Source organism: Rattus norvegicus, chromosome 9 (genome assembly GCF_021556685.1).
Source record: "Rattus norvegicus strain SHRSP/BbbUtx chromosome 9, alternate assembly SHRSP_T2T, whole genome shotgun sequence".
Taxonomy (NCBI): Eukaryota; Metazoa; Chordata; class Mammalia; order Rodentia; family Muridae; genus Rattus; species Rattus norvegicus.
The window spans coordinates 125,871,846-125,894,311 of record NC_141542.1 but is presented as its reverse complement, the minus strand read 5'-3'; the positions used below and the strand labels follow the sequence as shown (position 1 = coordinate 125,894,311).

Below are 22,466 nucleotides of genomic sequence, written 5' to 3'. Positions count from 1 at the left end.
CTGATCTCAGTTTTCAGACTCAGGTTTCCTTGGTCTCTGAAATTCCTACCGGTGCCCACTGGTACTTGAGGTTGTTGCCTCTGCCTGTGGGCTGCAGCCTTGCCTCCTTGGTGGTAGCTTGCCACTTCTTAGATGGATTCACACTAGTAGCTTGTAGAGTGGAACTTCCTGCATCTGTGGTCTTGAAAGCCAGTCCAGTAAGTCCAAACACATACGTAAGTACATACACACATCACTCCTAGGTTCAGACTGTTTACAAAAAGAAGCCCAAGACAGGAGGCATCATGCTTTGGGGTAAGGGCATCGCCTCACGTAGCTTAAGCTGCCCTCAAACTCCTTGTCTTCCTGTGTCCGACCCCCAAGGGCCAACATTACAGATGTATGTCTCCACACCCAATGCCCAACATTCAAACTTACCCGAGATTGGAGTCATTTTTAAGTTTCAGTTTCTGGATGACTTTGGATTTGGACTAGGGCTTTTCTCTAACGAGTCACTGCCATTGGCATACTTGCTAGGGTTCAGCTATTACGGGGTCTCAGGTCATGTCTGGGGCTTAGCTAAAACAACAAGTCCCTCTACTTGTCCGTGTCTAGGTCTTCATTTAGCTCTAAATGTTCTCTGAGGACACAGAATTAAACTCCTCTTGATTTTGTTTCTTGCGGGTTTTTTGTTTGTTTGCTTGCTCTGAGGTTGTCTTTCTGTGTAGCTCAGGCTGGCCTGGAGCTCCCAATTTTCTGCCTCTGCTTCCCAATTGCTGGGATTACAGGTGCCAGCCAATGCTGCTATTAAATCCTTTGTAGGCGCTTCCCTGTTGCTGCCTGCCTCCTCAGTCTGTACAGAGTGCAGACACTCTCTGCCCCTGCTTGCCCCAGCATCTCAAAAGGCAGGTTAAGGGTGGGACTTATGACTCACGCTGGCCTTTTCAAGCTGGGGAATTCATGTTGGGCCCAGGGCTACTCTGGAAGGAACAGCCGGAGCCAGACTTCCCCTTCCTGCCTGCTTTCCAGTTCCATCTCGGCCCAGCCCAGTGGACAGCGCTCCCCAAAGCAGGGCAGCCCTCTATGTTCATGGCAGGTCGCCTCCCACCACCCACTCAAGGCACAGAGTGTTCACTGAGCTCTTAGGGCTTGCCGGCTGGGGGATACGTGATGATGCTGTAAATGATGAGCTCTCTGTGTAAAAAACTGTTAACAATAAGTCATCTCTCGTAAAATTCACCTTTGCCACGTTCCTTTAGCATGTTTAGGGGTCCTGAATGATAAACACAAATTTCTATACCTCCCTCACCTGGTGCTTTCTACCAGTGAGGATGCTTGCAGAACAGAACATAAGCACATAGGTTTCTCAGAGTCGACCTGGACTCTGTGGGTGTAGACTTTTAACCGTCCTTTCACCAGTGAGATATGAAGGAACTTGTTCAAGTGCGTTACATTAAATTTGGAAGTAGTGATTTTCTTCCGCCCAGCGTGCCTGCCTTTGAAGAGTCTCTCTCTTAACTGACTCTAGAAGCTCTAAGTGGAACTACCAGCTCTGCTAGTGACCTGGGGGTGGGGGTGGGGGCACCTGCTGTGAGGACCATTCTGGAGGCTGCATCACCTCATAGGTTTGAGGTTTCTTTCAGCCTCTGTCTGCAGGGATATTCCTAGGGGGTTAGAACAGAGATTCTGTCTGGTCTGGAGATTTGTTTCTTTTAAATGGAAATTGAGGTGTGAGGTTGGGTGCTGTGCTGCACGCACGCATGCACGTCCTTGATCCCAGACCTCAGGAGGTGGGCAGATCTCTGTGAGTTTGAGGCCAGCCTGGTCTACATAGTGTGTTCCAGGACAGCCAGGGCTACCTAAGATAGATAGATTAGATAGATAGATAGATAGATAGATAGATAGATAGATAGATAGATAGATAGATAGAAGAGAGAGCTTGGTGGCTAGAACTGAAACTTACTCTCTGTAAATCATATTAATATCTCAGTATAAACCATATCTTGAAATGAGTCTGATTATGAAGACCCCAAAATATACCACTTTGGTAAAAGGATTATTTTGAGCAAAGGCAACTGAGAATCAACAGATCCATCAGCTTGACCTCCCCTTTTGTGAAGGTATTTCACAATAACTTCACCTTTATCTGCTGAACAATCTCACTCATCTGCGGTCCACCATTTTAAATGCTTCAAAACATTGTTACTTCCAAAGGACTTCAAAACCATCAGGCAGTCCTCCAGTACCTCTGAGCCCTTGGCAACTGCCCAATGCTTGCATCAGTCTGCCATCCTGGAAATCTCCCATCTGGAGAATCCTAACACGCAGCTTCTTTCACTTAGCCTAATGTTCGTATTACACAGCTGTGACAAGTATCCGAACTTCATTGGTTTGGTGGGCAGGATACTGAACAAGCATTAGCGCACACACACATATGTGCACATGGACATGCACACACTCATGCACTCACACACATGCACACACAAACACGCATGCACGCACACTCAATGCATTCACGTGCACGAGTGCATGTGCACCCACGCGCTTGCACTCGAGCACACACACACACACACACACACACACACGTGCGCGCGCACGCGCACAGTGGGGAGGACAGCTGCTCCACCTGTCTGTCTGTGGGTGAATACTGACTCTTTCTCACACCCTGTGTGAATGTGGTGTGTGGCACTGGTTAAGCTCTGGATGTTACATTACCTGGCTCTCCTGGGGTGAACTCTCGTCTATCATGCTGTGCAATCCTTTCCGGGGAGCTTGGGTTGAGTTTGTTACTTTCCTGTTGAGGATGTTTATATTCTTCATTATTTTGCAAACCACTTCGAGCCTATCGTTTTTGTTGCCGTTGTTGTTAAAACTTTCTATTGATTATGAGTTTCACTCCATGCGTCCCAGCCCCTGTCATCTCCTTGCCCCCTCATATCCACCTTCTGCCCTTGCAACTTCCCCCAAGATAAAAGCCACACAAATAAGTAAACAAGCAAAATAAAACAAAGCATAGAAAACGTCTCATCGTGGAATCTGCAGTGTGTCACAGTGTGTCCCACAATATACCCTTCCGTCCACACATCTTCACCAGCAGATTGTTCATTGCAATGAGTCATTGGTCTGGTTCGGGATCTCTGGCATCTGTGACACCATCAGTATTGGATCTTCATTGGCGCTCCTCCCAGTTATCCTGTTGTTACCCTGTGTCATGGAATCCTGCAGCTCTGGATCTTCAGGACCCACGCTTTCACGAAACCCAACAGATCATAGATAGGGTGGGCTCTGAGTCAAAGGCCTGCAGCCGAGCTGGTCAGTCCACACTACTAGGGCAAGCTTTGTAACCACATCATAGGACTAGCTTACCAACACTGCTCCTGCTAGGCCACTCAATGCACCCATCAGCAGGAGGTGGAGTCAGCTCTCATGCCTTCTGGGCCACTTACCCCCATGCAGGAGATTAGCTTACAGGTGATTCCGCTGGCCTGCCCTCAGGGACCTCGAAATTGCTTATGTCATAACCTGCCTTGCCGCCACCTCCAGGTGCAACAGGTGTGTGCTGCAGATAAAAAGGACCACTCCAGGCTGGAGAGATGGCTCAGCGGTTAAGAGCACCCAACTACTCTTCCAGAGGTCCTGAGTTCAATTCCCAGCAACCACATGGTGGCTCACAACCATCTGTAAAGAGATCCGATGCCCTCTTCTGCTGTATCTGAGGACAGCTACAGTACTTATATATAATAAATGAATAAATCTTAAAAAAAAATTTAAAAAAAAGGACCACTCCAGTTTGCTCGCTCTTGCGCTCTCTCGCTCGCGCGCTCTCTCTCTCTCTCTCTCTCTCTCTGTCACTCCAGCTCGCTCACCCACCCTCTGTTCCAAGCAACCTCTCTATCATTCTCTTTCTCTCTTGGACCCCCTCTCTCTGCCCTCATGCCTCTGCTCCCATCTGTCTGTCTACATGTCCTGTCCGTCTCTATCCCTTCCCAGGCCCTCACTCCTCTCCCTTCCCCCAGTAAATCTCTTTACACCAGGTCTGTGGCATGGCATAATTACTTAGGGGTACACCTTGGCATAGGTCCACCAAAGGTACCCCCTATCTGCACTATATTCATAACACATGCCTCCAGAGCCTGCTCCACCACGTTGCCCAGGCAAAGGTGCAGGGCCTGCTCTTCCAGGAGTGAGAGGCAGCTATCCCACTCTCATGACCTTGGAGCCAGCAATCCTCACTACCCAGGTAGAGGGGAGGGCATCACCACCGGCCCACTTCACCTCACAGCAGATGCATGGGACTGGCTCACCACTGGACCCCCTTCCAGGGCCAGCTGTAGTGTGCTACCTGGGCGAGGTGCAGGGCCTGTTCACCTGCTCTCCTGACCCAAGGGGCCAGCTTCTGACTGCCTCAGGTGGCAACGGGTGAAGTGGGGGAGAGCACCATGCCCCTCACTCCTGGCAGAGGAGTGGCAGGGCCGCCAGCTCTTTCTCGCTCTTGCCTCTGGGCAGGCTCACCTGTGCCCCTCACCAGGGTCAGCTCTACTGAGCCTATTGTTTTTCCTTGTGTCTGTTCTATATAGAATCTGATGTGGAGGACTAGTGTAAGGCAGGCAGTAGGTGTTGTGCATGGGACTGGGTGAGTCTGACATAGTTTGGAGGTCACAGTCCTGCTTACCACAGGTATAAGTCTCAATGTCTTTATTGCTACAAAGCACTAAGTATCTAAATTAGAATTTTTTAAAAAATTAAGGAGGGTTGGGGATTTAGCTCAGTGGTAGAGCGCTTGCCTAGCAAGCGCAAGGCCCTGGGTTCGGTCCCCAGCTCCGGAAAAAAAAAAAAAATTAAGGATCCAAAGAGATGGCTGAATGGTTGAGTGCCCACTTCTCTTGCAGAGGACCCAGGTTTAGTTCCCAGCCCCTACATCAAAGGAGTTCACAACCACTGGGAACCCCAGTTCCAGGAGATATGGTGCCCCAACACAGGTTTCTCATGAACTCACACACACACACACACACACACACACACACACACACACACACACACACAAATCTTTAAAATACTTTAAAATTAAGTTTCTAAATAAATTTCCCTCTTGATAATCTTTTAGGGTTTTCTTTTGTCATAATGAGTGATATTAGAAAGCTGTCATCTTTGTGGCTGTAATTTTCTATTTTTCTTGAGGATTATTGAGAGAAATTATGTAAACATTTTTATGACTTTAATTCCCTTACTTAAATTGTTTTCTCTTATATTTTGGTTGTGAGCCTAGCCTTTAACGGCTGAGCCATCTCTCCAGCCCTGTTTTCTCAATGTGATTGCTAATTTCAAATTCATGCCTGGGACTCTACTAGATCCAAGTTAATACTGGTTTTTATCACTCTTTTTTTTTTTTTTTTTTTTTTTTTTTGGTTCTTTTTTTCGGAGCTGGGGACCGAACCCAGGGCCTTGCGCTTCCTAGGCAAGCGCTCTACCACTGAGCTAAATCCCCAACCCCTATTTATTTTATTTTTATGACTGCGCTGTAGCTGTCTTGACCAGAAGAGGACATCAGATCCCATTGCAGAGCCACCATGTGGTTGCTGGGAATTGAACTCAGGACTTCAGGAAGAAAAGTCAGTGCTCTGTGCTCTTAACCACTGAGCCATCTCTCCAGCCCTTGGCTTTTATTTCTTAACATTTCTTTTAACTTCTTTACACGCAATACTGCTGAAGCCAAACACTTTTGAATTATGAGTTTTATCATGGCAGGATTGGCTGTCAGAATCACAGTGCTCTTCACCACTGAATCATTCCTCCAGAGTTTTAAATTTTAAATAACCAGGGTTCAGCACTTAGGCTGCAGAAGCCTGGGGACATTAAGATAGATCACACACACAGGCAAGACAACCAGATACTAACAGCAATTTCCTGCAACTGTTTTCTTCCTGGATGGCTATGTCCTCATGCACAAGTTACCAGCTGAGTTCTACTGTGTAGGAAAACAATGGAGAAATAATATATAAACTTTGTTATTAGCCTTAATGAGTTGATAGAGAACTTGAGTGACCATGCTATTCATGGTGGGATAGGATATTCTCGCAGGACTCATTCCCCTCACCCCCAGCTGTATCACTATATTCACATAACCACTGAAATTAAGAAAAAGGAAACTTGCTGGGTGTGGTGGCGCTTGCCTTTAACCCCAGTACTCAGGAGGCAGAGACAGGAAGATTTGAATTCGAGGCCGGCTTAATTTCGGGACAACCAGGCCTATGTCTCAAAAAAAAAAAAAAAAAAAAAAGAAGAAGAAGGAAAAACATCTTGAAGTTTCCAGAGGGGCCAGGGACTGTGTGGAGCAGGCACCTCCTGCTACCGCCAGCCCACACCCACTGTGGCTTCACCCTCCGTTTCAAATGCTGCACCTAAGGGTGTTCTGTACCTGGCAGCCAGTCAACTGGGGATTTGTTCTATCCTGGTGACAGACAAAGCCTGGCTTCCCTGTCAGCTTTCACAACTGACTGTGGCTCTCAGTCTTGACTGCTACCAAGGAGACATCCTGCCCCGAGGACCTGAAATTAATTAGAAGTTTGTTATTTTAGTTGTGAGTCACTCTCAAAATTTTCCTCTGCGAGGGTTGATGCCAGGGGCCTCCGCCTGTGACTTCCCAAAAGAAACACCTGAGAGACAACGTCTTTCAAGAACGGAGACCGGAGTGCAGGGCGGAGACTCCGCTTCCAGCTTCCTCCTCTCTAGTTCCCTGGAAGTTTCCTTATGATTCCCAGGACCACCCTGACCAGCATTAGTCCCACCCGTGGGACATCGCTTTCTATTCGTTCTTAATTTAGGAGGTACAATTAAGTATACCGTAGGAGAGCAGTGTCTCTGAGAGAAGTGTAGTAACAACGCCTGCAGTCTTTCCAACCCGGCCCAGTCTCGCACTCCCAGCGAGACCCTGAAGCTCTTAATCTCCTGCCTACCCACACTGGGATGACACCTAGTTAGGCAGTGCTGGAAACGGCACCCAGAGATTCAACGGAACAGGCGAGCACTCTATGGAGCTGTGCCCCCCACCCCCTGTCCCTTACTCTGCTTATTGTATTTTAAAAAGCGGTTAATTATTTAACAAGACCTCTACTGCATTAATATTTTCTTATTCATTCACTCTAATTTTATATTACACACACACACACTTTTATCCTATTCAAAATTTTCTTTTTTATTAAGATATTTTTTAAAATTTGGGGGGCTTTCGGAAGGCAGGGTCTCCCTGTGTAATCTGCGCTGGCCTCAAACGCCAAAACCTCCAGCCTTACCCTCCTGGATGCTGAAACTAAAAGTATGAGCCACCACACCTTACATTTCCTAAAGAGTTGAGGTAATTGTGGATTTTTGTTTTGGTATAGTCTTTATTTTTTTTAAATTAGATTTAATAATTTTGTGTGTGTTTTGCCTGCCTATCTGTGTTACAGTGGTCTATGTGCATGCTTGGTACCCCGGAACTGGAGTTATGGATGGCTACAACCACTGTGTGGGTGCTGGGAGTCGAACCCCAGTGCTCTGTAGGAACAGCCAGTACCTTCGACCTCTAGCTGTTTCTCCAGCCCCTAGGATGTAGTCTTGCCTTTGTGTCTTCTGTTTGCATGTGTACTGTATCTTATTAGATTTTTATTCATCAGAATTTCTCCGCACAGCCAAGGCAAGTTTCTAACCGCCTCTCGCCAACACTTCCAGGAGTGACTAGCAAGTTCGAAAGTTTTGTGACACTGGCATATTAGCTGTATATAAGTACTTTTAATATTTAAGTAAGCTTGTGCTTTCTTCTTTTGTATTAAGTTGGACACCTTACTACTCCCCTTTCTCTTCTCCCTGCCCTGCTCAATTTTCCTTCCTGAGTTCTGGGAGTAAATGTGTCACTATGCCTGGCTTCTGTTACACTCTGTTCATTCAATTGCCTGGCCGTATATCTGATTATTCTTTTGTTTTTATTCTTTCTGAGGCCTTTTATCTCCAAGTATGAGCGTGAGCATGAGCGTGTGTGTGTGTGTGTTGGGGGGGTGTTAATATTTTTACCTGGTGGGATACTTTTCAGTCAACAGGGATGATATCTTTCCCTTGGCCCCACATAGATGGATCTGGAAGACAGTATGTTGAGTTAAATCAACTAGGGAACAACAAACTCCACGTCTGCTCCCTCACTTTGAGAAGCTAAAAGATGCTCACACTGTAGGCTCACACTGTAGGCTCACACTGTAGGCTCAGGGCTGCAGATCACGAGAGGGTAGGAAGGGCACAGAGAGGAAGGAGAAGAGACTCGCTATTTTCTGTCACATTGGATGCTGGCTCACACAGGTGTTTGTGTACACGTGAAACTGATTAAATAAATAATAAAACAAGTTGGCGAAAATCCTCCATTTCTACCAGTTGGAGGGAAATGCTAATATTTTGCTGTGTTCTTCCTTTATCCTTTGTATAAATGTTCTACAAAGTTTTAATAAGATAACGAACAGTTCTACATAGCAAAAAAAAAAAAAAAAACTCAAGTATGAAGAAGATCTAAATCTTTGAGGTTTTTATAAGTTTTGGTTTTTTTTTTCCTCGTGATTACCATGAGCAGTTCTGAATCATATTTCTAAGTCTGGATTCTTTCCCTTCTAAATTTCAGTATTTGTTATGATCTTCATCCCCACGTTAACAACATTTTAGACCTTCATGTACTAGTCCGTAGTTATAATTAAGTATTTGCGTTTTGCTATTGAATCAGTCCTGGATGATTTTTTTTTGTTTTGTTTTTAATGATTTATTTATTTTATGTACGTCAGATCCCATTTCAGATGGTTGTGAGCCACCATGTGGTTGCTGGGAATTGAACTCAGGACCTCTGGAAGAGCAGTCAGTGCTCTTAACTGCTGAGCCATCTCTCCAGCCCCTAGTCCTGGATGTTTTAAACTCCACAAAAAAAAAAAAAAAAAAAAAAAATCACTTTTTAGCACTGTGTCCACATTGTTTGCTGCAGACTCAGAAAGAGGCTTGAAGGGAAAACTGAATTCTCTGCCACAAAGGCCCTCTCCCTTCTCAGAAGAAACGGCCTCAACACCCTTAGTCCCATAGATACCCAAGGCGGTCTGAATAGAATGCCTCTCAGAGGGGTTGGGGATTTGGCTCAGTGGTAGAGCGCTTGCCTAGCAAGCACAAGGCCCTGGGTTTGGTCCCCAGCTCCGAAAAAAAAGATAAAAAGATTAGAAAAAAAAAAAAGAATGCCTCTCATAATCTCTGGCCTCTGAACACTTCATCCTCACGTGATGGTGCTGTCTGGGTAGGTTTAGGTATGGCCTCGCTGGAGGAAGGATGTCCCCTCAAAGCACAGGCTTCGAGGTTCAGGAGCCATGTGCCGCTCCCCATTGGTGTTCTTGCTCACGACTGTATTTCATGATGGTCGTCCAATCACTGTGCCTACCACTGCCACGCCTCCTCGACAGGATGGTGACCGACTCTCATCCCTCAGATCCATATGCCCCAAGTAAACCCTTTCTTCTCTAAGTCCCCTGCCGTGGAGTTTTTGTCCCAGCAACTTAACAGTAACTAGTACCATGCTTTTGGTTGGTTGGTTGTTTTTCTAGACTTACTCTAAATCAGCTGCTGTTTTTACCAAAAACCATGAGGTGTTAGTTTAATATCATTGGTTTTGTGGTACTGGCAGCTGCACTTGGTCCTTGCATATGATAGCTGAACACCTACCACGGTGTTCCCAGCCCTCGTTTGTACTTTTTTTTTTTGGTTCTTTTTTTCGGAGCTGGGGACCGAACCCAGGGCCTTGCGCTTCCTAGGTAAGCGCTCTACCACTGAGCTAAATCCCCAGCCCGTTTGTACTTTTTTTAATTGCCCCGTTTCCTTTTATAGGAAGAAAAGTCTCATACCGAGTTGGATAGTTTCTATAGTTCATACCAGGAAGTGCCTTCCCCCATCTTTCCTCACCCTGGTGCTAGGCAGGGTTGGGTATATGGCTGGTAGCATGCTTTCCCAGCATGCTTCGAGGTCTGCGTTCAATCCCCAGCCCTGAGTAAACTGGTGTGGTACTGCGCGCACAGAAACCCAGCATTCCGGAGGAAGAGACAGGAAGATCTCCAAAGTCCAAAGTATTTACTGCATAGTGAATTTGAGGCTCTCCTGGGCTACATGCGCACCTTTCTCAAAAAATAAAGTTGTAGAAAACACTTGCGGGAGGGGATTCTCGAGAAGAAAAGAGGAGGCTCAATAGAGAACCTCCTTTCATTAGCTTTGATTGCCCCTGGGCCCTTGAGTTGGTTATTTATTGTTATTTAACAGTCCTAGAGCTTGGCGGCCAAAAGCAACACCCATTTTATTACCGTCAATGATTGTATGTGTTTACTGGGTCTGTTGGGCCAGTTCTTTGCCGCCTGTGATGTGGGTTGCGGCTGCGATCATACGGCTTTTGGCTAGGCTAGGCAGGGCTGTTTCAGTGGCTCTTTCCCGGGGCTGGCAGGGACACAGGCTGGCAGCTGGCAGTTCAGCGGGACTGTTGGCTGGGCATGCGCTCGGCCTGTCCGTGTGTGGCTTGTGCTTTTCACAGCATGGCAGCTGGGTTCCCAAAGTTCCCAGAGGAATAAGCAGAGACTGCCAGACCTCTCACAGGCTGAGTCTGGAGAGCATGAGCCTTCCTAGGAAGGCTCATCTCTGTGGTCCTGGAAGCACTCCGGTATCTTTCAGCATCGCCTTCACTTTGGCTCCGCTTGCTTTCCTAGCCTTGTTGTACTCTTGCCCTTTCGTTGGCTTTGTTTTTAGTTAGTTTGTTTGTTTGTTCGTGTGTGTCTTTTATTAATGGAACCTGGAAGGAAGGGACTAGTGTTAGAGGTGTTCTTCTGGAAAGCTATGGAGTCTTTAGGAGGAAGTGGATCACTAAGGGTGGACCTTTGATGGTTCTGCCCATGTTCTATTTACTCTCGGATTTCTGTCACAACTTGACTCCAGCCATGATCCCTCCCTGCCGCGATACTTGTACCCATTTATAAAACAGAAGCCAAAACAAACCCTTCCTGCCGGGTACTTTGTTACAGCGTCCAGAGAATAAATAAAGGCCAGGTGTGGTGGTGTGCCCATCTCTAACCTCGGGACACAGGCAGGTGGATCTTTGTGAGTTTGAGGCCAGCCATCCATGCAGCCATGGGTAATACAACTACGTATGGAGTAAACACAGGTGCACTTGTTTCATAGTTTTCGAGACTCCCCTGCGCTTTGGGCCTTTGGTGAGGATGGCTCTTGGTAGCCGGAGGAGCAGAGTGCCTGGGTCAGGACCCACAATCCCCTTCACTACCAGGCCTTGCCCCAGAATTTCTGTTTTGCTCCCCACGTAAAATCATGGCAAGATGTCATCAGTCGGCTACAAAGCCTTAGCCTTTCTGGGATCTTTAGTAGGTGGTTTCATACCAGAAAATAATACAAAATATGTGAGTACACTGTAGCCGTCAGACCAGAAGAGGGCATCAGATCCCATTACAGATGGTTGTGAGCCACCATGTGGTTGCTAGGAATTGAACTCAGGACGTCTAGAAGAGCAGTCAGTTCTCTTAGCTACAAGTCTGTAGTGGTGTGACTATGCTAGGCCAATGGGAAGTGGAACTATTAGGAGGTGTGGCCTTACTGGAGGAGGTGTGGCCTTACTGGAGGAGGTGTGGCCTTACTGGAGAAAGTAAGTCATTGTGGGGGTAGGGTTTAAGGTACTGAGCCCAAGCTCCGCCCAATGTGAGAGACCGTCCCTCCTCCCTGCCGGTCGAAAGATTATCCTGGCTGCCTTCGGATTAAGGTGTAGAATTCTTGGTTCCTCCAGCACTCTATCTGCCTGAGTTCTGCCATGCTTCCTGGACAATAGTGGACTAAACCTTCTTCTAAAACTGTAAGCCAGCCCCCATTAAATGCTGTCCCTTCTAAGAGTTGCCTTAGTCGTGGTGTCTCTTTTCAATAAAGGAAACTCTAACTAAGACAGGATCTTACTATGTATCCTTTATCTCTGGCTGTCCTGGAACTCACTATGTAGACCAGGCAGGCTCTGGAGGCAAAGAGATCCACATATTAAAGATATATGCCACCACATCTGCCTCTTTTATTAGTACTATTAATTTCTTTTTATTTTATATGTCTGAGTGTTTGTCTGCCAGTACGTATATGCATCACGTGTATGTCTGGTACCTACTGAAGCCAGAAGAGGGCGTCTGTTTTTACTGGGGCTGGAGGACATCAGCCCCTGTGACTAGAGAGCTGAACTGTTATAAGCAGCCGTGAGGGTGCTAGGAACTGAACCCATATCTCTACCCCCCCATATTTTTCTTGCAGAAGTCATTAAAAGCACGTTTTTGAGAAGTAATTAATAGTAGTAATTATCTGTTTGAGTGGAATATCTGCCAATTTCTATCACAACTCTTCCAATTAATTAATTAATTAATTTATTTATTTATTTACTTATTTATTTTAAAGACAGGGTCTCACTGTGTAGCCCTGGCTCACCTGGAACTAGGATGTAGACCAAGCTGGCCTCAAACTCACAGAAATCCACCTGCCTCAGTGTCACGAGTGCTGGGATCAAAGCCAGGTTTTTCCTCTCTTTTCAGTTAGGGCTCAGGTTCATGGTTGCGGCTGCCAATCTTGGAAGTGTTCCCACCTCAATTAACTTAATCTTAAAACTCTGGGGCTGATGAGACAGCTCTCTCTCCCTCTAGGTCAAACCTCCTGCTCTGTTCCTCATCCTCTTCATCAGGGATGGTAGCTCCTGTCCAAGTTCTCCTGGATTTGCTAGGTAAGTTTCCTTTCTTTCAACCTTTATGTGATAACACCAGGGAGAATTTCTCAGTGAGAGAAGTCTGAGCAGGGCACACACTGCTCTTGTAGAGAACCTGAGTTCAGTTCCCAGCCTGTGCAATTACCCAGTAACTCCAGCTCCAGGGAGATCTGCCCCTCTGGAGCTGGGAGTGGAGTGGGGAACTCAGAACTCAGTTTCTGCCTTCATGCTGTGCTTATTTAAACAAAGGCTTTAGTCACAGGTGCACTCAGGTGCTTAAATGATGTCATCAAGATTGTGTTTCCCACTCTTCTGCTCAGGTTTATTTGTCTCTGTTTCTCTTTGCCTGTGGCCTCATTCTCTTCTGATCCAAATACGCACCTCCTATGTTACAGGGAAGAAGGCTCCTACCGGCCCCCGGCATATAAATAGCCTATGACTCATGCTTCCAGAGGGAGACCCTCCCCAGGTTTCCCAGAAAATCTCTTGGAAGAGATGTGATTGGACTTGCTTGGGACGGTGCCCGGTGCACTGTGTAAGCCTGGCTGGGTTGGCATGATTGGTTGGGGCGGATTATGTATCCGCCTCAGTAACCCATCCCATGGCGATGTTTGGGATCTGGGAAGACCAACTCTCTAGGGTAAAGAAGGACGTTTTGTTGAGAAGACAATGGCAACAGCCGTCCCACACCTCACACTCTTTGGTATGGAAATGTGTGCTGGCAGTATCCTGACCCTCCTCTGGCTGAGGGTTAGCTGAAGTTACACTCGAGTATCTATCAGATGCACATCCTTTAAGAGATGTGGGGGTCCTCTGGCTTTTCCTGTCCTCCCACCCACCCACCCCCCTTAGTAATTCCAGAGAAAGGAGCAACAGCTGTGAGTTACTTTGTGAAAGGCCCTCCCTTTGTTTTTGCTTTGCTTGTGGTGAGAGGGTAGATGAGGACGGAGGGGGAGGACTGAAAGGAAAATGACCTCATAAATCCCAAGCTCTCCGGATGAAATTATGGCTGGCATGGTGATTTTACGCTCAAGGGCTCAGCGAACTGCAACAACAGGGCAGTCTTAGGCGTAAAAAGTGCTCAGTCAACTGGGTAACCTCGTGGTACTGGAGTCAAAGGAACGTCTTGCTTTGAAGCTATTCACAAAAAGCAACACACAGTGACTGAGGGCTGGGGGTCTGCCAGGCACAGTGCCGTGTACCAAACACAACCGGGAGCAGACTGAGGGTCAGCTTAAAATCTCCTCTCGTGTCGCTTCAATCTTTAATTTCCTCTGTACATCCGCTCTTTGTTGTAAGTGGTGGTCTTTCCATGTGGAAGAGGCTCACCGGGCTGGGGCTATGGCTCAGCTGGTGGAGTGCCTGCCTAGTCTACATGGAGCCCTGGGTTCCTTCCCCAGCACTGCATGAGCCTTTCATGAGGGAATCCTAGAAGTCAAAGGAGGCAGCTCAGACGTTCAAGGAGGAGGCCAGACAGATCCTCAGAAGTCGAGAGCAAGCACTGTTCTTGCAGAGGACCCAGCTTCATTCGATTTCCAGCACCCACATCAGGTGGCTCAAAACTGCTATAACCCTTGTTCCAGAGTGTCTGGCTTTGTCAGCCACCAGTACTCATATGCACACAGACACACAGCCATAATTAAAATAATCTTTTAGATATTTTTTTAAAGAAGTTCAATGTCGTCCTCAGTTAGATACTAAGTTTAAGGCAAGCCTACCCAGGACCAGTGGTCTAAAAAAACAAAAGTAATAAAAACAAAGTTCTATTAGGTTACCTATGCTTACTCTCTTGAATCTTTTCTACAATTCTGAGGTAAGTATGGATTATCTTTAAGAGCACTGGCTACTCTTCAGAGGACCCAGGTTTGAGTCCCAGCACCCACATGGCAGCTGTCAGCAGTCTATAATCTCCAGCAAGGAGATTCCGAGGAGTTAAAGATGAGGGGAGAGTACAGGGAAGATGGACCTTTCTTGGAGAGGCACCGGAACTCACTCAGCGTAGCATTGCTTACCACAGCACAGACACAGGAAGTGACCAGTGTGCATGTCTACAGGTGAATGGATGAAAGTGTGCCAGCCACACACAGTGGAGGACCCTTCAACACGGGGAAGTCCGGTGACATGCGTGAACCTGCGTGTGGCTGAAGCCAGGGTCAGGAGTGCTGTGCGATCTCATTTATGTGTGGACAGTAGCAGAGTGGGACTCATAGCTGTGAATAGAAAGGTATTCCAGGCGCTGAAGTTTGGACAAAGCGGAGTGATGTTGGTCCAGAAGTACGAGCTCTCAGTTACAGAATGAACAGAGATTCTGGAGGTCTTAGCACGCAGCCCCAGGACTAACACACGAGGAGAGGTGCTGTGCACCTCAAGGGTTCTCAACTAGGAAGTCTTTTTTATAAAAATTATTTTAAAATAATTAGTGTGTGTGTGCGTGCGTGTGTCCAAAATAGGGTATCTGATCCCCTAGAGCTAGAGTTAGAGGTGATTGTTAGCCACCAAAAAATGGACTCTGAGAACACAACTTGGCAAAGTGCTCTCAGCCACTGAGCGGTGTCTCCGGTTAAGACCGTTCAAGTGCAGGTGCCCTCAAGGTCCAAGGAGGACGTTGGGTCCCCTGAGACTGGAGTTATAGGCAGTTATAAGCTCCAAGCCATATAAAACTGTTGAGCCATCTGCTAGAGTGAATCTTATTTTTTTTTGGTGGGGGGAGGGGTTTCTCTACATATCTTTGACTGTTCTAGAACTCAGGGTGTAAACCAAGCTGGCCTTGAGAACTTAGAGATCTCCCCGTCTCTGCCTTGAGTGCTAGGATTAAGGCATGCGACATCACGCCCAGAGAGTAAATTTTAAATGTTTTCAGAGTATAAGTGTACGCAAAGACACACAGTTGGAAACCGTGTAAAACAGTGGGCACAGGGGTTGAGTTTTCAGTTCTGTAACCAGCCCGAAGCAACCCCGGAAAATGGTTCACTGCTCTCCTGGACCAAAAAAAACCCAACAAAACCATGCAAGTTTATAGGATCAACTCCTTTTGTTGATTCTCTGTTCATGAAAGTTTCCTGGCCATCCAGGGCATATTTCATGAAAGTCACCAAGGACCTGACAGATGTCACTTACAGAAGCAGTGCAAACCATCCTGGTGGTACAAAGGGAGAGCCAACACAAGTACCCAGGCAAAGTGGGGCTGGACACAGGGTCCGTGGACCAAGGGAGTGATGATTTTTTTTAATTATATTTATTTATGACTTTGTGTCTATAACTCTGTGAGCGTGCATGCGTGTGCATGCTTGTGCATGTGTGTGAGTGTGCATGTGAGTGTCTGAATGCATGCTAGAGTTGGTTGTCTCTCCGCTGTATTTGTCGTGGGAACTGAACGTAGGTCACTGGCCTTGGCAGCCAGCATCTTTACTCTCTGAGCCATCTGTCTCGCTGGCCCGAAAGCTGACCTTTTGCCTTCACACATTGAAAATGCTAAACTTTAGGATGTAGACACTGAGCTCCGGTGGATCGGCATATCCAGATGCTTCACCGAGATGACAGAGCTGGGTCAGGTTAATCTTCCCATAGCCTCCCCTGCTACACTGAGAATTTCCTCGCTGAAAAACAAGGAACGCATTGTTTGAGAAACAGGAGAGGAGACTACACGGAAGAAAAAGATACCCCAGAAGACAAACACGTACAGCCTGGAAATATATTCAGCTCGAAATAAATGCAAAAAAACCCAAAAAAACAAAAAAAAAAACAAAAACAAACAAAAAAACATGAAAAGGGGAGTTATGTTTTCAAAAGATTTTCATGACACAGAGAACGTGGCTAAAATACACCAAGTGAGAACAGAGGCAAGAATGAAGGAAGCTCTTCATCATAGCGTAGGAAGCAAACTCTCGGCTGTGCGTTTAAAGGGTCAGAGGGCAACGTCAAGTGGGAGAAGGAGAAAAGGAGAGGGCAGTTAAGATGCTGGGAGGAAAAGAAAGGAAAGGGAAAAGGAAAGGAAAGGAAAGGGAAAAGGAAAGGAAAGGGAAAAGGAAAAGGAAAGGAAAGGAAGAGAAAACACGTTTCTCCACACAGGTACCAGAGGAGTGTTGCACCAGGAGGCCGCAGGATCCCAGGACAGATGAGTACAGTGTAGACAGACCCTTTGTGTTCTGGTGGGGCGGGAAACACATTTGGTAGCAGAATTAGTCAGCATCCTTTGTTGGGTATGACAGAACTGGTTTAGAGCTCTGCTTTTGCAAGTGGCTTTATTTTCTGAGAACATTCCCCTGCTGGCCAGAATCCTGGGCTAGCCATTTGGCTTACAAAGCAGCCCCTGTCTAGATAGTAAGTCAGTTCCTCCACGTTCCCTGTGAAAGCTCTGGGACTTGGCACAGAGAAAGCAAACGCTGGACTGTGTGTGGTTGCCTCCCTACAGCAAAAAGACACCAAACAGGTTCAACCTGAATGTGCCTGCAAACTTTCCCTTCCTTCACTCCAAAGCCCTGAGATCATTCGCCCGGAGGCACCGGCTTTTCATATCGGAGTCTGAAGTAGAGGCTGGTGTCCTGGGATCTCGACCGTTTATAAATGAGCTCCCGGACACAGCACCTCTACTGTTTGTCTCGGACTCACGCCCACACACGTTTCAATATTTGGAGGAAGGTTTTTGTGGATAAGGAAGAAATACATTCCATAAACACAAAGTGGGAAATCACTGGTTAGGTGAAACCAGGGGGGAAATTGTATCTGTGTGTGGAGGTTGGGTGGGGGTAGCGGGAACGGGAGGCCGGGGAGTGCAGGTAGATCACAAGCTTCGTCTATCAACAAAGCAGTAGAACGCGCACACACACTCTGTGACCGTTTGATGATATTGTTTATAAAATACTTTCCTGTCTTCTTCTGTCCCTATCTAGTGAAAGCAAGGGGGACTCCAAAGTGAGCTACGGTGGTGGCATGAAACCTAGAAATAAATCAGAAGAATGTGAATTTTAAAAGAATGATGCTGAGCTGTAGAGATGGCTCAGTGGGTAAGAGTACATACTGCTCTTGCAAAGACCTGAGTTCAAATCCCAGCATCCATACCAGGTGGCCCGAAACTACAGTAACCTTGACTCCAAGGAACAGAACACTTTCTTCTTGCTTCCCCAGTGTGGTGGTTTAAATAGGAATGGCTCCCATAGACTCGTGTTTGAGTGCTAAGCCCACAGGGTGTGTACTGTTAGGAGGTGGGGACTTGTTGAAGGAACTGTGTCACTGTAGGGATGGGCTTTAGGGTCTCAAATCTCAAGCTAGGCCTAGTGTGGCATTTGCTTCCTGCTGCCTGCAGATCAAGATGCAGAACTCTCGGCTCCTTCTGCAGCACCATGTCTGCCTGGACACCACCACGCTCCCCACTGTGAAAGAGTTGCCATGGTCTTGGTGTCTCTTCACAGCAGGAGAACACACACAGGCCTATGAAAATGTTTTGTAGAAGTGTAATTATGACTGCGGATTTTTTCTGAACTCAGAGCAAAGTGGAGTGGGAAGATAATAGCTATGTGGGTTCCCAAGGTCCAAGTGTGAAGCACCAAGGTTTGTATCAAACCTTCAAAGCGGTCCCTGAAGTCTGGGGTGAGTCTCCCCCGCACCGGCAGTATCCTGTTCAGGCATAATGATGGTTAACGTTTGTTGTATTGTACCCCCAAGGCCCTTATCTAAAATAACTTATTTAACACTCACGGGAGAACCACTGAAAAAGATGGTGTTGTGGGCTTATTTTACAAGTGAGGAAACTGAGGCACAGAACAATGAACAATAGGCCAAGATTATTACTGCTGGCATCATGCATGGTCAGCTTAGGAAATGTATGTGCAGCTTCAGTTCTCACTGGAACAAATGAGCCCCTTTGCAGAGCTCAGCCTTCCGTGGTGTTCTTCTTTGACCTTGTGATTCTGATAGCTTCTTATGGTGCTGCGGGGTGCCCAGAGGATGTGGATGGGGTGCTTCTAGTGAGATTGGCATTTCAGCCTGCCTGTGGTGAAGCCCACTGCACAGCTGGGGATCTGCTGGGCCATTTAGGGCCCAAAGGCAACCAAAAGTGTGAGGGGAAAATTGCCCCCTTGGCTTTCTGCTTGCCTGCAAATTCAGGAGGCCCAAGCTCCTTGGGCCCTCAGACTGGGACTAACATCTCTGGATTTTCCCTTGCCTCCTCTTCTCTGCCACTCAGAATTTCAAAGAGGACAGCTTGTGGGAGTCAGTTCTCTTTGCCATGTGGGTTCTGGATCAGAACTTGGAATTGTCAGGCTCAGTGGCAAGCAGCCTTACCCTGAGCCATCTTGCTGGCCCTGTCTGATAACTTTCTCTTTCCCCCTTTTTATGCCACCCACTTAAGAATGGTTCTGCTCACATGGTGGGGTTTTCCCATCCCCGTTTGTCTCTCTGGAAATACCCTTAAAGGCACGCCCAGATGTGTACCTCACCAATCCCCTGGGCAGTTTACAGCTCAAATGATAAAATTAAACCATCATACCCTCTACACATTCAACTCATCAGCTGAGGGTTTAAAGGTATTTGGGAGGGCTGGAGAGATAGATGGCTCTGGGCTTAAGCATATACTACTTTTCCAGAGGACCAGAGTTCAAGTCCTAGCACTCACAATCAACTGTAACTCCAGTCCCAGGGCGATCTGACTCCTCTGGTCTCTGGGTACACCTGCACTCACAGACACATACTTGTACTTAAGACAGTGATATCTTTTTGAAAGTATTTGAAGTCAGTGGTTGCCTATGTCTTCAACCCCTGCACTCAGTGACTAGGGTAAGAGGATCATGGGTTTGAGGCTACTCTGAGCTACATATCAAGCTCAAGTTCCAGACTTCCTCCAGGAACAAACAACAAACTTATTTAAAAGACAGCAGTTCTCAACCTCCCTAAGGCTGGGAGCCTTTAATACAGTTCCTTATGCTGTGGCGACTCTCAACCACAAAATTACTTTGTTGCTACTTCACAACTGTAATTTTGCTACTGCTACAAATCATAAATTAAATATCTGATACCTGTGACCCCTGTGAAAGCGTTGTTTGCCAACCCCACCTCCCCAAGGGTTGAGACCCATGGCGTGAGAACCGTTTGCCTGGAGTGATGGCTCAGTGGTTAAGAGCACTGCCTGCTCTTAAAGAGGACTCCGGTTTTAATCCGGTTTGACTTCCAGTTCCCACATGGCGACTCACAACCACCTGTAACTCCAGTTCCAAGGACCACCCACCTAAGAATGGCCCTTACTGGCCTCTGTGGACACCGGGCATGTACACAATGCTCACACATCTATAAAATCTACACATAAAATAAAAATAATAATCTTTTTAAAAAGCGATAGTAGTGTTACATTCCTTGCCATGCACTATGTAGTTAGGACTATTTATACAGCATTTATTTGTTAGATAACTTATAATATGAAAGTGACCTAAAGTATAGGGGACCACATAGGAAATGCAGAAATATTAAGCCGTTTTATTTTGAGGGCCTGAGCATCACCGGGTTTGGGTATGGGTGTGTGTCTCCTGGGATCAATGCGCTGAAAGCCCCAAGGGTAACTTTATATCCCCTTAGCTTTATTCCTCCAGAAAAAAAAAATCTAATATCCAAACCTTTCCAGGAGTCTGGCAAAGGTCTGAGGTCCTGGGAGCAAAAAAGATAATATGAATGACTCTGTGTTCAAAAAGAATCATTTCAGGGACCAGTGAGATGGCTCGGAGGGTAAGGTCATGGCTACCAAGCCTGACAACCTTGATTTGATCCTCAGGACCCACAGTGAAAATGGAAAACCAACTCACTGAATTGTCTATACACTGTGTGTTGCAAGAACACCCTGCCGGAAACCAAGCAATAAAAAAAATCTTTCTGGGCTGGAGAGATGGCTCGGCAGTTAAGAACCCTGACTATTCTTCCAGAGGTTCTGAGTTCAATTCCCAGTAACCACATGGTGGCTCCCAACCATCTGTAATGGGATCTGATGCCCTCTTCTGGTGTGTCCGAAGACAGTGGACAGTATAGTTATACATAAAATAAATAAAATAATTTTTTAAAAAATATCTCTGCTTCTGTATCAGCGACTTTTCTATCCCTGTGATCAAACACCATGAGCGAGGCAACTTATGGAAGGACTTATCTGGGCTTCTGTTCCAGAGGAACAGAGTCCATAACTATCATGGTGGGGAAACTATTGGGGAACTGAGGCGGCAGGCAAGAACAGGACCTGGAGGGGTAAGCTGAGAGCTCATATCTTAAAAAGCAGTCAGGAAGCAGAGAGGCCCCTGGGAATGGCATGAGTCCTTGATACCTCAAAGACCAGCCCCAAGTGATGTACTTCCTCCATAAGGCCACACTTTATAAGTCTTCATCTTGAGACCAAGTGTTCACATGCCTGGGACCATGGAGAACATTTCATTCAAAACATGACAGGCCCAGCTGGCGTCCAGCAGTATCCGGCGATCCAAACAAAGTAGCTCTCCTGACGAATTGCACGTCAGAAAGTTATAGAATGAGCCAAGAAGTTTGGCAGGAGAGCAGTGCGCAATTATAGACAGTTTAAAACTTTTAAGGATTTATGCTTGTGTGTGTGTGTGTGTGTGTGTGTGTGTGTGTGTGTGTGTGTGTGTGTGTGTTGGTACCAGAGGAAGCCAGAGAATGGTGCTTGGAGCTCGAGTTACAGGTGGTTTTAAGCTCCCTCACGAGGTGTTAGGAACTAAATCCAGGACCTCTGCAAGAGTAGCTAAGTACTCTTAGCCACTAAGCCATCTCTCCAGCCCTTGCAGACATTTTTATATGGCCTTTGTCTTCCTTTCTCTGCTTCTTTTCTTTCTATACTAGGGATTGAATCCCAAGGCCTCGTGCATGCGAAGGTCATGCCAGGCACACATTATTCTAAACTACACCAACGCTCCTACGTCTCCATTACAAATTCTTTCATTTGCCCTTCATTAAATCACAGAGGCTGGTAACATTTTCCTTCCTCTATGTGTGAAATAAAGTTCTGGGAGGTCAGGTGACTTGTCCAAGGCCATCCGGTCAACCCACCACAGAAAACAGGACCAGAATTAGGGGATTGTTCCCAGGTGAAAGAGGTCAGGGAGAGCCCGTATTCCTTGGGATCTCTCAAACAATCTGTCTGGCCATAAATAACAAAGAAGGGAGTATAGTTGAAAGGGTTCAGTATCAGGAAGAATCTATAAGTGCTTATTTAAATCTGGCACTGTGCCTGGACTATGAGGTAGGCGCTTACAAGAAGTTTGTACTTAGATCAGTGAGTTCTTTTTAAGATTTATTTATCTAAATATGAGTATCTTGCCTGTACGAGGCTATGTGTACAACACACAGTTAGGGGCCCTCAGAGACCAGAAGAGGGCATCAGATCCCCTGGGACTGGAGCTACAGATGGTCATGCACCGCCACGGCACTGCTGAACCCTGGTCTTACGCAAGAGCAGCAAATACTCTTAACCACTGAGCTATCTCTCCAGGCCCGTAGCACGTTGTTCACCTGGAGATGGTAGATGCTGCTTAACAATGCCTCACTGCTGTGGTGTGCCTTCCAGTAACATGGAGATGTCTTTGTGTTAGCACAGATTCGTTCTGTTATTGCTCTTGGGTTTCTGCTTCCTCTACCTGATGACAGAGTGGAAGTAAGGCCGTTGAGAAGGTGTGGACTAAAAGTGGACAGAAAGCATGTCTGCCAGGACCTTAGCTGCAGGGTAGTGCCCAAAAAACGGCCA

General features: G+C 46.7%; 1 long non-coding RNA gene across 1 annotated transcript in view; it reads left to right on the top strand.

Annotated features, from left to right (window-relative positions):
• Positions 1–14,515, top strand: part of LOC148003905 (uncharacterized) — a 29,315-nt gene extending 14,800 nt beyond the window's left edge. Inside the window, exons 2-3 of the long non-coding RNA XR_015629904.1 lie at positions 12,684–12,760; positions 13,138–14,515. This is a non-coding gene — a long non-coding RNA (uncharacterized LOC148003905). The remainder of the gene's footprint in view (positions 1–12,683; positions 12,761–13,137) is intronic.
• Positions 14,516–22,466: the final 7,951 nt, after the last annotated feature.